At 38.4% G+C, this 15,581-nt stretch overlaps 1 long non-coding RNA gene across 1 annotated transcript in view; it reads left to right on the forward strand.

Moving 5' to 3' along the window:
* The window catches only part of LOC106148519, a 30,757-nt gene that overhangs the window by 13,151 nt on the left and 2,025 nt on the right, over positions 1-15,581 (forward strand). The window contains exon 3 of the long non-coding RNA XR_001234050.1: positions 13,824-13,898. This is a non-coding gene — a long non-coding RNA (uncharacterized LOC106148519). The remainder of the gene's footprint in view (positions 1-13,823; positions 13,899-15,581) is intronic.

Consider the following 15,581-nt stretch of genomic DNA (forward strand, 5'->3'; position numbering starts at 1 on the left):
AAGAGAAACACAGGCTTATTTTATTCCAAAGGGAAAACAAAAGATTGTCTACCTATCAGCTTAATCCATAAAATGTAATAGAGGCACTATGACTATTCTCCATGAGGAAGTCTGGGAGAGGAGAATAAAAACTCTGTCTAGAAACTCCAGAAGGGACCTGTGTCATAGAGTTTAAATTATGAGGTGTTCTCAGGAAACATGTATTTTATTCCAGGTCAAGGCCAGCTGAGGTTGCAAGACAGACTCTTATGATTTGATATTTGCCTGATACCTCATGGAGGAAATATTCAGGTTCCTGGAGGGGAGTGTGTTCTGGGCTGACAGCTCATGTCTATTTTCAAAGAACCATTACCTATGGCAGGTGATGAAACACTCTGTAGGTTTTGACACGGTGAATGCTGGAATAATTCAAAAGGGTCTTCCTGAGGTTACTGCACTCCCTGTGAGTCTTCATAGAGCCCGGCCTTGTGTGTACAAACAGACAACAGAGGCATGAACATGCATATGCACATGCACATATTTGCACACATGTATTCTCATACACATTTGTGCTTTCAAAATGTTTTTACATTTTAGTGCCTTGCAATAAGAATAATATTTTGAAAATATTAAGCTATATATTTTATTGTCCTTTAAATCTTGTTCTTTTCAAGCTATTTCCAATGCTGGGTGTGATTCATAAAACCTCTGGGAATGTGTGAGCTGAAGGATGTGTTACTCAGAGCAAAGAAATCAAAACTATCAATACAATTGATTGAATATTTGTGTCCCCACAAATTCTTATGTTGGAACTCTAATCCCCAATGCAACTCGGAGGTGTAGTATTTGGAAGGTAAGTTGGACATGGGCATGAAGTACTCATGTTGAGACTAGTGCCTCATAAGAAGAGAGAGGAGAAAGAGTTCTCTCTGTCTCTCTTTTTTCCTCCCTGCCCTCCCTTCTTCCTCTTTTTCCCCCCTCTCATGAGAGATATTCTAGACAACTAAGCTGGATAAAAATGTTATAGGCAGTCAGACAGGAGTAGGCCCTTTGGGGAGTCAATACAGAGGACAGAAACACATTGCAACTGTGGCCAGAAGCACATCTGTTGGAGGGAAGGCTTCAAGATAAAGACAAAATGACCAGGTTTACACACCTCCCTGAGGGATGAATGATAAACTGAAAATTGTGCTCATCTGGTAGACATCAGTCACTCCAATGGGTATCCCCAACCCCTTGGTTTATCTCTTCCTAAAAAAGTCCATTTTCATCCATGTGTACTTGCTACATCACCTGCTTCTCCACTGGATCAATATTACCTAAGCAGTTGAACTTGTAATCTCACTGGGTGACCATAGTTTTGTCCTATGTTGTACCCACCTTGAGATTTTGCTGTCTGAAACTTACTCTGTAAAATGGAGCTCACAGTAACTCAGTTTTTGGTTCCCTCCTCTCTCTCAGGAGCTCTCTGTGTCTCTCTCAATAAATAGTTCCTACACTTAACCTCCATTGTTTCTTAGAATTAATTCTGTGGTTTTGGGGAACACGAACTCAGTGTATCTGACACTTAACAGGTTGGGAGTTACATTTACTTCCCCTATATCAAGGATACAAAGACAGATATCCACAATCATCAGAAAGAAGACCTTCAGGAACTGAATTGGCTGGCACCTTGATCTTGAACTGTAAAGGAACTTCTGTGTTCAAAATGTATCAAAACCTAAATATATCAATAGTCTACAGTGTTCCTTTTGCTCTTGTAAGCAGGCTTGCTAACTGCAAGATGTACCAGAGTTATAAGCTGTATCAGGACTGTTTTTGTTTCCAATTTATTCCCATATTTGTAAAGTTCCACTTGCTCACAAAAGACTCCTACCCTACCTGATAAATGGCATAAGAGTAACTTCCTATACTAGCTCAGGGCTCAGACTTTGGAGTACATAGCTCCTCTGGGCCTACTGGCATAATAAAGCTTGGTTTCCTCCACTTCTCTGAGTTTTGCTCAGTTTCTTTGCCTTTGGTAAACTTAAAATTGCTCTAAGAGAACTTCTCAGCCTCTAGAACTGTGAGAATAAATAGGTTTTGTTCAAACCATACAATCCATGGTGATTTGTTATGGCAGACTCAGCTAAGAAAATGATGAAGAGTATGTTCTTGTTTATGGAGGAAGAGAAAACATGTTTTCTGTCCTGAGGCATGGTAAGAGAAACATAGGGAAGCATAGTGAAACGTTCTGAACTTTGGTCTAGAGGAAAAAGCTGGGATATCACCAAACAGACCTCAGAGTAGCTTCAGATTTAACTAGTGAATCCAATTTTGGAGTCAGTCATCAGAGAGATTATTTGGTTCTTAAGACCTTAGCTGATTATAAGTGTTAATTTTAATGATAAATACAGTAAAATGTCCAGCCAGGGCACATTCAAATCTAGGCCGATGAAACTATCATTGATACTTGCCTGTGTATCAGTATGAGACCAATCATGAGATCTGTAATTTATCCCCTATATCCCAGCATCCTTTATTGTAACAGAAAAAGGAAGAAAGGAGTAGTTCAGTTGGGGAGTGAACTTTGAATTGACTGAAAAAGAAATATAACAAACAGGTTTCACAAGCCAAAGGAGCTGAGACATTATTTATTGTTAAATTTAAAGTTAAAGTCTGTTGCCACCCCCCAACTCCAATGAACACTCATAGTGAAAGACTGTATCACTTACAGAAAATAAAGAAACTGTGTTTTTCTGCACATCTTGTGGATAAATGGTGACCATAATAATAGAAGCATATCCGTGGCAGTTTTAGAATCCCTACTGGGACAAATGTATTTTCTGGACTTGTCATTCTCTGGGCCCAGGAAAAGCATCACTAAGTGAAGTCTATCAATGCAACCCAATGTTTTGCTTCCTCAACTTCAACAGCTTCTCAAGTTTAGTTGATGCTTGTTCTGAAAATGAAAAATGCCTTTTGGCCTGTGTTTCCCTGTACAGATAAAGATCCTAATTGTGCCATTACAAGCTGGTACATAAATCTGTGTCAGGTTTCTTATAATATTATATCTGCAAATGAGATCTTTGAGGCATTGTTCTCCCTTTCACCCGATGACAGCACAGAATGCTTCATTGAAAAATGATAAAGAAGGATGATTGAGTTTAACGCCAGCTTGAGCATCTGAGTTTGTGTGTTTTAGGGAAATGGACTCAGAAAACAAAACAGAGTTTTCAAACACACCAAGATGGGCTGGAACATCTGGAAAAATCTCTTTGCAATTGAAAGCATATGATGCACAACAAAGGCAATAACGAAGGCTTCATGTTTTCACTGTTTCTCCATCACAGAGGAGAAGCTGAATTAGCAGGAATCTATTGTACCTTAATACCTGGGATTTTCTGCCAAGATATTGAAAAAGAAAAGTGAGAAAAAATAAGATGTTAAATATCTAATAGAAGTATTGCAAATTTAAGGAAGTTGGAAAAGAAGTAATCAAACATTTTGAAGAATTGGATTAGGAGTTGGTCAATTTCAACCAAGTCTTACTTTTATTTGTGGTTCTTTCTTTACTAGAATTAATAAGAAATCTTCATATTTATTATCATATTTATTCCAAGTAGCTGTGAGGCTGTAGACATTCTTTTATTTTATTTCACAACATCTCTGTAGAGTTTTTGGCAAGAAGATAGGTATGGGGCCTGGGGATTTAGCTCAGCGGCAAAGCGCCTGCCTGGCAGGCGCAAGGTCGTGAGTTCGGTTCCTGGTACCGGAGAAAAACCAAAACCAAAAAAAAAAAAAAAAAGAAGATAGGTATGATCCTTGTTAAACCCCCTACAAAAAAGTAACTGTTCTCAAATGTAATTTACAAAGTACACCTCTTACGCTGGAATCTAAATTGTTGTTAAGGAATCCTCTCTTGGGAATGTGTTTCTCCCTTTTCCTCTTTAATTTAAAGTAAGAGACTGTCAATTCTGTCATTAGTTATTGCAGTGCCTTTTTCTTCTTCAGACCAAGGTCAAAAGTCCCCTGCTGTTAGTCTATCTATGAAAATGCTTGAAATATACACAGCCGCATATCATGCATATTTATGCTGTGCAGGTATTAGAGTAAACATAAGAGAGATGAATTATTAAGGGCCCAGTAAGACTGATGAAATGCTGTTAGTTTGAATCTTTGACTGTTTTATACTTTTAATAGCTTATATGAAGCAGTTAAAGGCAAAGGAAAAATAAAGTTAGTGTTGCTACTATGCTAACTCCTTAAAAATGGTAAGTCTTAGGCACTGCAGATGTGAAAAAATATAAATGTGCAGATGCATACAGTAATACAGATATAGTATCTGTGGGGGATGGGTTCTAGGACCCGTGGATACAAATATCCTTAGATGCTCAAGGCTCTTGCTTATATAAAATGTTATAGTATTTGCATAAAACCTGCACAGATCCTCCTGTATACTTTCAATCATATCTAGATTCCTTATAATACCTAATTCAATGTAAATACTATGCAAATAACTTTTATACTGCATTGTTAGGAAGCAATGATAAAAAAATAATACCTGTCCACGTTTAGTACAGATATAATTTGTGTTTTTCAAGTGTTTTTCATTTGAAGTTGATGTGAATATGAGGATGTGGAAAGAAAGGGCAGACTAATTGTTTATATACACTAGTGAGTTACTTCAAAACATATATGAGAACTTCTACTCATTTCTCAGAATATCAGTGCTCTCTGGACAGTGCCATGTGATGTTTTGTGTGGAGCACTGGATTCCCTGTTCACCCTTAGTTACAATGGGCTTTATTTGAAGAGTTAGTATCTACTTCTGAGGCCACTTATCACCAATTATCAGAGCCCGTGTCTACTGAATGTCTCTTTTGGATCTTTGGTTGTGCTGTGGATGGTGAGATATCATTGCAGCCCCCTGGTGACTTCTTACAGCCAATTCTTCTTCCACGTTAAATAACTCCAACTGGTTGGTACTGAAAGGTCATCGTGCTTTACAAAGCCCAAAGTGGATTCTTTCTTGGAGACCAAGATTCTGGTAAATAAGCCTCAGCAGGTTTAAAGAAGATATGTACCCAATTTTTCATTTGTCGGCTAAACCTGTTCTGTAGTTGGCACTCCTCTCTCATTGCTTCAGGTTGGCTGATCAGGGAGACTGCTCAGTGGTCTGTCTCCTAGAGCAGTTTGCTATAATTGGTGCCAAGGGTAGCAGTACCGGAAAGAGGTACAGCAAGAAGTGTTTTTTCCCTTTGTCTTTGAGGAGTTCTGTGAACTAGGTGCTGAAGTAAACTCATGAGCAGGAGAGATACAGGGATGAGGAAGGGTAGATGCAAAATATCTAGAAGAAGGCAGGCTCAGGGACAAATCTGGAGATCTGGCCAGATTTTAACTGCTGGGACTGCTAGAGCCCTGTATGGGATGTCCTGTCTTCCTTATTTCTCTTTCTGTGGTTGAAGAGATTTCACATTGTCAAAAAGAAAACAGAAGTCAACTCCAGTGAAATCATCCCACCAATGCCTTGATGCTGAAGAGGCTTCGTTCTTCAATTCTGCACAAAGTGTCTTGCAGACACACTCTACACTTTTTATAAAAGGTGCTGTTTTCTGAGGAGAGCAAAGAGATTCTTCCATTATGCTTCTTAGGAAAAGGAAACTGCAACCAGTAGCTTACTGCCTGATTCAGTTTGACTTTTAAAATATTTTTTACATTAACAGGCTCAAGACATCCAGAGTGATAGAAGCGTACCCACCAAATAGCCACCTTTCACAAAGTTACATTTAAATAGAAGATTGTCACATTGTCCAGGTACTGCTTATCATTTAAAAATAATTACTTCTTCCCTATTGCTTATAATAACCACTTTAAAGCTCACAAGTGAAATCTATTTCCTCACCTCAATTTTCCCTCCTCCGTCAGGTCTGCGCACACTGTGGGGCTTCTGGGGACTGCTGGGCTGCTGGCATTGATCTTTGCTTCCCTAGGGGAAAAAAGTGGCCTTAAAATTTTTCCTTTGGGGAAAAACAACACACCTTTTACAAGATAAGCAAGTTTCCTCTCCTTTCTTCTGATGTGGGTTATTTTGTGTTATTAAACAGTCTTGGATGAGCATTGCAGTCATTTATGTACCTACCCTTTTAAGCACTTAAATATTTATCTATTCATTTGTGTAATACCATATTTGGATACTTCTCACGTGCAAGACATTATGCAAAGTGTCTGCAACAAGGCAGTGACTATTAGCAGATGCTTGTCTAAACCTTATAGAACTTTAGGGCTCTCTGATTCCATTAGGTTGGGGAGAAAATTGTAGCCATTGTTGTATAGCTGGATGTTTTCATTTCCATATAAAATGATAAGAATATTTTGCCAGAGAAGATAACCAGTATAAGGAGCTTACCTTCGTACTCACTAATCTTGACGACAGTCCTCTAATTACTTCTTCTACTGTATGATGGACTTTTGCAGATATTAGAGCAATTCTGGATGATGGAAAAAGATACCACAGCGCATTCAGATTTTCAGAATTTATGTAAATGACTAGGAATTAATATAGTATATGAGTTTCTCAGTCACTTCATCTGATTAGTGAAGAGAATTTCAATCATTTTATTATATATGTTTTATATAGTTGACTAAAAGAACCATCTTAGACCTGGATAGAAAGTATCACCTTAATCCTAGAGAGGAAAATACCATTTTAGAACTGGCTAGGAAAGTACTATCTTAAGATTTTAGGATCTTGAGTACTAAGCATTGGGGAAAAATTATATTGTGTTAGCTAAAATGCGCTATTACGCATCCTTTGCCTGGATTCCTCAAAAGTCTTTGAATCCCTTGTGTCAAGTCTAGGCCATGCAGTGCACTTTGGTCTTGGTGGCGGCCTTAGCTTTCCATGTATGAGATTTGGTGAACATGAGCTGACTTTGGTGTGTGGTTTTACTGAATGCAAATTTTCTCCCGGACTCTGAACTACAGACCAAAGAGAAGTTCTACTGTCACCAGAGTGAAGGGCAAAAGGAGACCAATACTTTCTCGACCTCTCACTTTAAAGCCTCTCACCTCTGTTTTATTGCTTTTTCAACACAGCATCAAAGCAGAAAACTTTCAAAGTCTCAGTGAAGCAGGAGGATATCGCTTTTCCAGGGACTAGGGCAGCTTTAATTAAAATTGGGTTTTATTTTGGGATGCTTGGCTTTGCATTTGAACCAAAAAGAAGTGAAGAAGACAGAGAAACAGAGAGCAGTTGATGGTCTCCCTAATGGCACAAAGATCAATTAACTCACAATGAGAAAAAAAGAACTGCATTACAGATTTACAAAATGTTCATTATCTATGGACTTTGAATATGACCCATCATCAGCCTAATATCCAAGGCAGAGATCTGACAGTTCCAACCCTGAATTCAGGGAGCAGTTGATAAATTAAAAATCATTTTAAAATTTAATATTAAAATTGATAATTGCTCTGTGGGAAATAGATTTTTCTGAACTTACACCCTTTTACTGCAGTGCTGAGCAAATGCAAGGCGATAAACTGCCCATTTGTCACAGTGATAGATAGACAAATCCTACTTCTACCCTTGTTCCTCAGTACTCATACATTTCAATTAAGGAGAATAAGTGCTCCCATTTGTAACACATATCCATATTATCTTATATAGATTTTTAAGGCATTAAGAATTCTCTTTATGACTAACTAGAAAAAGCACCTCAATACACCTCATAAACTATTGGGGTATCTTGTGCATCATCTCAAGGAATGTGGCAGAGATGTTAGAAAGGAAAAGTAGCTACTGTTAGAGTCTTAGAAAATATCACCTGGAATAATCCTCTAAATTTTCTCAAGCAAGAGAACAACTAACGCAGGTTAGTCCTACTAATTTCTCCTCTGTAGGGTTAATGCTGGTTTCTCCTTCATGTTTTACCATAATTGTCACTTGAAGTTGTTAAATGACTCCTCTCTGTCTTTCACTTATTCCCTCTGCCATGCTACTTTGCAAATAACTGGAGCAGGTGGGGCACATTTCCCATCCTACTGATATTTGACCTGGTTAAGTGACTTGCCTAACCCATTGGAATGTTAGGAAATATGACTTGAGCAAAAACACTAAATATGCTTTTCTGCTTATCATGGGGCGGGGGGGAACTCCTAGGTAGTTGCTGCACTTTTACTCTGGGGACTGTAATGAGACTCACTGTAGAGAACACATCCGATCTGAAGCCTGTAGCCAAGCCTAGGCAACCCGGAGTCTGAAGCAAATCACAAAACTTGAGTGAGATTAGAAAGTGCTTGTTGTTGAATGGCAATAATTTTCAGAGATGTTTATTATGCATCCTTAATTGTAGCAACAGCTCCCTATGAGCTAGTAAATCTCCCATGGTCTCAAGACTAGGACTCAGTACTAGTACTTACCACAAATGTAATAAATCTATATGTGTTTACCACTCTAACCATCGTGTAAGGCATATAGTAAGTTCTTGTGTGTGTGTGTGTGTGTGTGTGTGTGTGTGTGTTGAATGAATAAATAAATGACTTCATAGGTCTAGTTTCTCTCTATGTACCTCATTTCCAATCAGCTTGGCTTAGTTCTGTGGCCAAGGTGACATGTTTGATAAGTCATCCTGAAAAGCTATGACTTTCTTTTCATTTGTCTTCAAGGACTTACCCTATTGAAAATGACACAATACAGATAATACATGTGATGAAAAGGAGTCTGAAGATCACAAAGTTTAGAACCTGAATTCACTCTGAAAATGAAGACACTAGGAGGATATCGGTTATTCCAGTACACTTCCTGGAGAAGAAATGTTTGAGGCATTGTAGGGACGTTGATGTGAAATTTCGAAGCTAATTGTAGCAGATAGACATTTACTGTGAGTGCTTTGTGGTTTTTTTAATCTCACTTTAGATAGATATTTAGATTATCTCCATTTTACAATATCCTGGTTATTCCTATTTTACAAATACAAAGTGGAGTTCAGAGACCACAAAAATCTTGCCTTCGTTCACAGAGATTGTTACTGGTAGAAATAAGCTTATATCCAGGGATGCTCAACTCCAGTGTCAATTTATTTATTTATCTATTTTCCCCGGTACCAGGAATCGAACTCACAACCTCATGCTTGCCAGGCAGGTGCTGTGCCACTGAGCTAAATCCCCAGCCCTTCCAATGTCAATTTAGAAGAGCAACCAAAACATACCAACACTATGGTTGCTGAGTTCTGAGATCCTCGACTTGAGGAGCCGTTCCCTGGATCCCTGATTTTACTTTTCTGGTCTTGTCATTCATTATCTTCTATCCTGTCCCTTCCCATTCCCTGAAACAAGTTCATTCATAATTATAGTTGTGGTGTGGAGGGAGATTCTCTTTTTCTGTGCCTTAGAGAGAGAGAAGAGAATATGCAGAGAGGAGGCCACTAATTAGCTGGTCCCAGCCCTTCACCAGGCCAGCACGGTTTCTTTATTTTTAAGGCTTCAAGGCAGGGGCCAGGCTGGGCAAAGAACAATGAGTAAGTTGTGGAGGTGATGCTTTAAAGGATACATTCGCTAATGAAAAGGCTCTCCATGGGTTCACTTATTAATAACTTGACTCAAACAGCCATGTCCTACTGTCAGCTTGCCATTGAGGACCCAGGATGACCTTAGAATTGTCAGCTCCACCTGAAAAAGAGCAAATGTAGCAGAAAATACAGAAGCAGCAGCATAATTTGGAGTGGGAAGATTAGCGACAACAGGCAAAGCTTTTGAATGTCTGCATTTCCAGTTTGCTGTGAAATTATGCCAGAAGTGTAGCTATTTGAAGAACAGGCTAACCTTGCAGTATTTGGGTTTGCGTCTGATTTGTAAACAATAGGATGACTTTATTGAATGTTTTTAAAGGCTGGGTGACAGTGCTGGTATTAGAGGAGTGACTAGCACAGCTCCTTTCTTGGCTAATTATATAGTGTGGATCTTCTTGATGTTTTTCAGGGCACCGGGGTTTTTAACTTTATGTTCAGAAAATGATTTATGGGGAAAATACTTCTGTACAGATCTTGCTTGACAATTGGGGGATCATTAATGATATATGGGTGTGAAAGTTTATGATACTTCCCATTTATATAACCTCATTTACCCAAAAACTCAGTGCCCTTGGCATCAATTATTGAATTAAACCTTTTAATATTCCTCTGTCAAATGTGAAATGTGTATTTACTCCTCTTTTATAGCTGGACCGACAGGGCTGTGATAATTTGAAGTGTCCTTTTTGAGGGATGAGCAGATCTTACCCCCAAGCTTTGCATCCTTGGCTAAAGGCTACCCCTTAAATGTACACTGATAAGTAAATGTCCCCCTTTAAAATTCCTATTTGCATTCTCATTAACAATTCATGATTCCTACGCATCTGGTGCTTTCTTTGTGCAAAGATAAACAAACGTAGTTTTTTGTTGTCAAGCTCTGATTGTAAAACTAGAAATTTTCCAAGGTGAAATGAATTCCTAGCAATCTTACAGCATGCAGTGTAACAGTTTTCATTCTCACGGGTGAACAAGTCATGTGTGTTGGTGATAAAAATTATTCAAAGGACAATTGAATGATGATATTTTGAAGTGTAATCAGCAGTATGGGTCAGAAAAGCACTGTGTATGGTTCAACCCCGTGGGAGTTGATCCCGTTTTCATGCCGACCCCTCAAAGACCTTTATCAGAACTTCCAGGCCCATGTGTCCTTCCACATGATCCACCTGCTTCTCACTTTGTCGCTCTGTGATTTCTGAGTAATCAGGTCATTTCTCTCAGGCTCTCAAACAGCCCCACTACTCACACGAGCTTCTGTTCTTTTCCTGTCTTTGGCTATCAAGTCACGAAGCCGAGCAATAATGAAAATGGGTTTCATTAAACAGGAATCCTACTTATTTTCTCAAACCGCTATGCTAATAATCTCCCTTCTCAATATAAAGGCTTAAACACATACCAATATAACTAGTTTTTTTCAGCCTTTTTTTTTTCTAAAGAAGATTATTTTCTGAGGATAAAAATATCTCTCTTTAAAAATCCAGGACTTTGTTGTCAGAAATGAAGATCTGAAGTGTATAGAATTCTTTCTTTGCTCCAGAAGTGAATGGAACTTGAAATTCCCACCTTTTAGTCATTCAGCTTTTAAAATGACCAAGAGATATAAAGAGCTAAAACATTTCCTCACTAAAGCATGAATTTTGCAGACCCTTATGAATAAATCAAGATGGGTATTAGAATATAGACATAGTTTGTCGGCAGATGAATATGAGTATTAGAAGTATGATTTTTTTTCTGGGAGAGCTGAAACATGTAGCGGGACACACATAGTATAGTATGGAAGGAACAGTAAACCCTCAGAAACCTGAATGTGCATTGTGTCTTTCTTGAAGAAAGCCGTCCCTAAGTACAATGTCACCCTTCTCTCCTGGCAGGTTGCTATTGCAGGTCCAGTTTTGATTGGAGTTGAATTTTGTCAGCTTCTGTAGTCTCATCTAATGACTGCAGTTCTAGTTGAGTATCTCACTTCCCATTTACCCTAGAGACCTGTTTTGTAATCGTCATCCTGACATTCTGCATCACAGCCTCAATCTTCTTCGTCTTCCCCTTTTTCCTGTCATGAAGTTCCTGATCATCAGCAAGAAGTCAATTTTGACTTTTTTTTTTTTTTACTCTCTGGAGCTTTTAAAGCTCTTTGCAAATACAGGAGCATGACCCTGGAAATTTCTTTTCCTTCAGAAAGAGAAAAAGCTCCACTTGTCAATCAGTCATCCTGAACGGGAGTTCTTACAAAGGAGCTCAGAGCAGCCCCTGTTGCAATCCATCAAGGTGGGGATGGGGTGGGAGAAAAGAGCGGGTCAACTTAGTAATAACTGTGATCAACTGTAAATCTAGCTTCAATTATGACATATATTGCCTTCCACAATACTCCAAGAGCAAAGATGCACAAAAGAATGGAAGAAGACTAAATCCTTTGTTGGTGGGCAAGTTTACAGAGCAAGGCATCTGATTAATTAAATTTCTTGTTAATTGAATGTCATCCTATTTACTCAGGAAGCTTGAACAGAGCAAGGGTTTTGGTGGAATGCAGAAAGATGAATTTTTTCAGCTGTTCATAATTCGGCAATTCACCCATACTGCTTTGTAGCTTTCTGCTGCCTCTTAAATTTGTCTTACTTTTTAGTGAGGAGTCTGTAATGTTATGTCACTCAGGATGTTATAATAAACTTTAGAGCAGAAGTGTTTTTTTCCATCTTAATAAAACCTGTTCAAATATTTCAGATAGTAGACATTCATTAATTATTTGCTGAGTTGAGCTGAGTTTTCCTCTGCAATATATTTTTAAAAATGTTATATTGCCACCTACAAATACCCACTATGTATGTCGATGTCTAACTTTTTAAAAAAGGGCTGAAAATATGAAGTTAGTGTGTAGTTTGATGACTTTTCTAAAATTTAAAAGCAAAAGTTTTTCTTTTTTTGCAGCGGGAATCTAACTCAGGACCTTGAGCTTGCCAGGTAGATGCTGTGTTGCTGAGCTATATCCCTAGCCAGCAAAAGCTTTTTTTAAAACTCAAATATTTGCAAAATGAAACCTAAAGTGCTGAAATTTAACTTTTTTTGAAGTATATGTGTATACATATAATGTACATGTGTATGTAAATATGCACATAATGTATCTGAAATATATACAACTATGCTGGGAGTGGTGGTGCATGTCTGTAATCCCAGCACTCCAGAGGCTGAGGCAGGAGAATTGTTGCGAGTTTGAGACCAGCCTGGGCTACAATGGGCACTCAAGATCAGCCTGAACTGCATAGGGAGACCCTGTCTCAAAAAGAGAAAAAAATAAAATAAAATAAAAATGAAATATATACAACTAGAAATTTAAAAAGGTAAAATGGATCGTAGAACAATGAAATCCTTTTGAAACACTAGAAATATAATTTACAGAAATTAAAAGTGATTCAATGACAAGTATTTGTTCAGCAACTCCTAGCTGTACAAGGCTGCATGGGTTACTTGAAAGGTACAAAAAATTAGGATGCTAGAGAGATTGAAATTTTGCAAAATGGAAAGGGACTGAGAGAGCAGGAGGGGAAGGGGATGGGACGGAAAGATAAGTAAGATGTGTTATGTACATGTGCGAACTCCCCATACTAAATGTGATCATTATGTACTGTAAATATGCACTAATGAAATTTTTTTTAAAAAACCAGGAAGTTAAATCTTGAGGCCTTACTTTGCTTCAAGTACTGTCCTAGGTCTGTGGATATATCAGTGAATGACAACACTCTTTTCCACCATAGAACTAGAATGGAGTCCAGTAATTAATAACACAGTAAGGAAGTCATACAGTCATTAGAACAGGACAGCCATAGGTAAGAAAGAAATAAAGTAAGGCAAGCTGAAGTTGTCTGGGTACTCAGTTAGTATAAGCAGGTCAGGTGTCACTGAGAAAGTAATATTTGAGCGAAGATATAACAGGCAAGGGAGTTTGCCAGGCAGATGTCTGGTGGACAGCATTCGAACCAGAGGGAGTGACCAGAGAGGGTGTTGAATAGTAAATAGGCCATTGTGACTGGAGCAGAATAACCAAGGAAATGCTGTAGTAAAAGGCAAAATCAAGGGGCTGGGGATTTAGCTCAACAGCAAAGCATTTGCCTGGCAAGCGCAAAGTCATGAGTTCGGTTCCTGGTACCGGAGAAAAACCAAAAAAAAAAAGGCAAAATCAGGACAGTATCAAGTAGCCAGGTGACATAGGGTCTTATGGGTCATTGCAAACAAAATCTTTAAGTAATATGGGCCTCTATGGCATAGTTTTAAAAAAGAACTAATATGATCTGATGTGTATTTTAGAAAACTCACCCTAGGTGCTGTGCTGAGGTGTAAACCTAGAAGAGAGACCAGTTTGGAGGCTTCCATATAATCCAGGTGAGACACGGTGATGCTTGATTCATGTCTCTCCCAATAGACTGAAAGCTGCTATAGAGAAGATCTAGCTTATCCAAACCAATCTTTCCAACCCAGGTTCCACCACAAAGTAGGTGTCCAACAGGTATACTCTAGATAAAGGGATATGTAACTTCTGCATATTACAGAAAGCCACTGAAGCTTTCAAAAGAGGTTAGGATATAGCGCAATCAGCATACAGGGGAGGGTGAAATTGTGTTTAACTTGTGGAATTTATAGTGGCAGAAATATTTCAGTAGAATCAGTGAGGCTGGCAGCGATGATGGTGATCATAACAAGAGTAGTAAAAACAATAATAACTTCTATTTATTGAGGAAATACTACGTTCCAGGCTGTGTGCTCAATTCTCTGCATGTTTCATTAATTATCAAGACCAGAGAAAGGAGTCCCCGACGTAGGACCTAGGAAGTAAAATCCTGGATTTAAATAGGAAGATGATGAGTTATTTCATTTTGCTAAAAACCGAGCTGCAACAGGGGAGTTGGAAAAATAGGTTGAGCTGGATGATGGAAAACCTTAAATTTATGAAGTTTACTTGTTTATTTAATGTGGAAGCTACAGTTTTAAAACTAAGCTTGGAGAAGATTAGTATAACTCTTAGATTACCTCTGGATCATTGAGCTAGAGCATAAAACTAGATAAGCAGTTGTTTCTAAGGTCAAAATTACAGTTTTATCATTTGGAGGCACTGATGTAGAAAACAGAAAAATGACACACCCTAGTATTTGTATGAATCTGTGCATTTTGCAAAGAGCCCTTGCCTATGTATCATCCCACTTGATCATCACCGCAACCCTGCTAGGTTGCATTGTTGTCACATTTTATGAATAGAAATGGTTTATGCACAGGTAATTGATACGATCTAACCTCCAGTAGATACTCCAGAAATGTTAGTTGAAGTTGGAAAATAAAGGAGCACAGGCTTAGAAAGCCTAAGCAAATCACCCAAAGTCATATTACTGAAAATAAGAGACAGAGCCAGTGTGTCTGAGTTTGAGCCCGATTCTCTTTGCTTACACACTAACACCAGAAAGCCTCAGAAGTTGTAGGAAAATTGCACGTGAAAAAAATCAAGCGCAGTGCTTAATAGCCAACCTAATGCAAACTCCTCATGCGGAAAACATTAAATATTATTTGTTTTGTTTTGTTTTTTTGTTTTTCTTCCAGTACCAGGAATTGAACTCACAACCTTGGGCTTGTCAGGCAAGCACTTTGCTGCTGAGCTAAAGCCCCAGCCCCCAACATTAAATATTATTTAGTAGTTAGTAGAAAATTTAACTTTATCTTAAGGGCTCCTGACATACATATATTTACATCTACACTGTGTATATGTGTCTATATATTACATACTATACACGTGTATGCGTATGAATGTGTGTGTATATGTGCTAGTTTCTAGAGATTCCATAACAAAATATCACATACTGAGTTGTTTATTTTTTTTATTTTTATTTTTTAATTTTTTTGGTTTTTCTCCGGTACCGGGAACCGAACTCACGACCTTGCACTTGCCAGGCAGGCGCTTTTGCCGCTGAGCTAAATCCCCAGCCCACCCCCAGGTTATGATGAAGTGAGCTTTGTTGCTTGGTAGCCCCTGGAGCTCTGCCTCTGAACACATGAGCCCCGTGTGGACATTTTAGGTCT

This window comes from Chinchilla lanigera, unplaced genomic scaffold, assembly GCF_000276665.1.
Source record: "Chinchilla lanigera isolate Chin_1 unplaced genomic scaffold, ChiLan1.0 scaffold00022, whole genome shotgun sequence".
Classification (NCBI taxonomy): domain Eukaryota; kingdom Metazoa; phylum Chordata; class Mammalia; order Rodentia; family Chinchillidae; genus Chinchilla; species Chinchilla lanigera.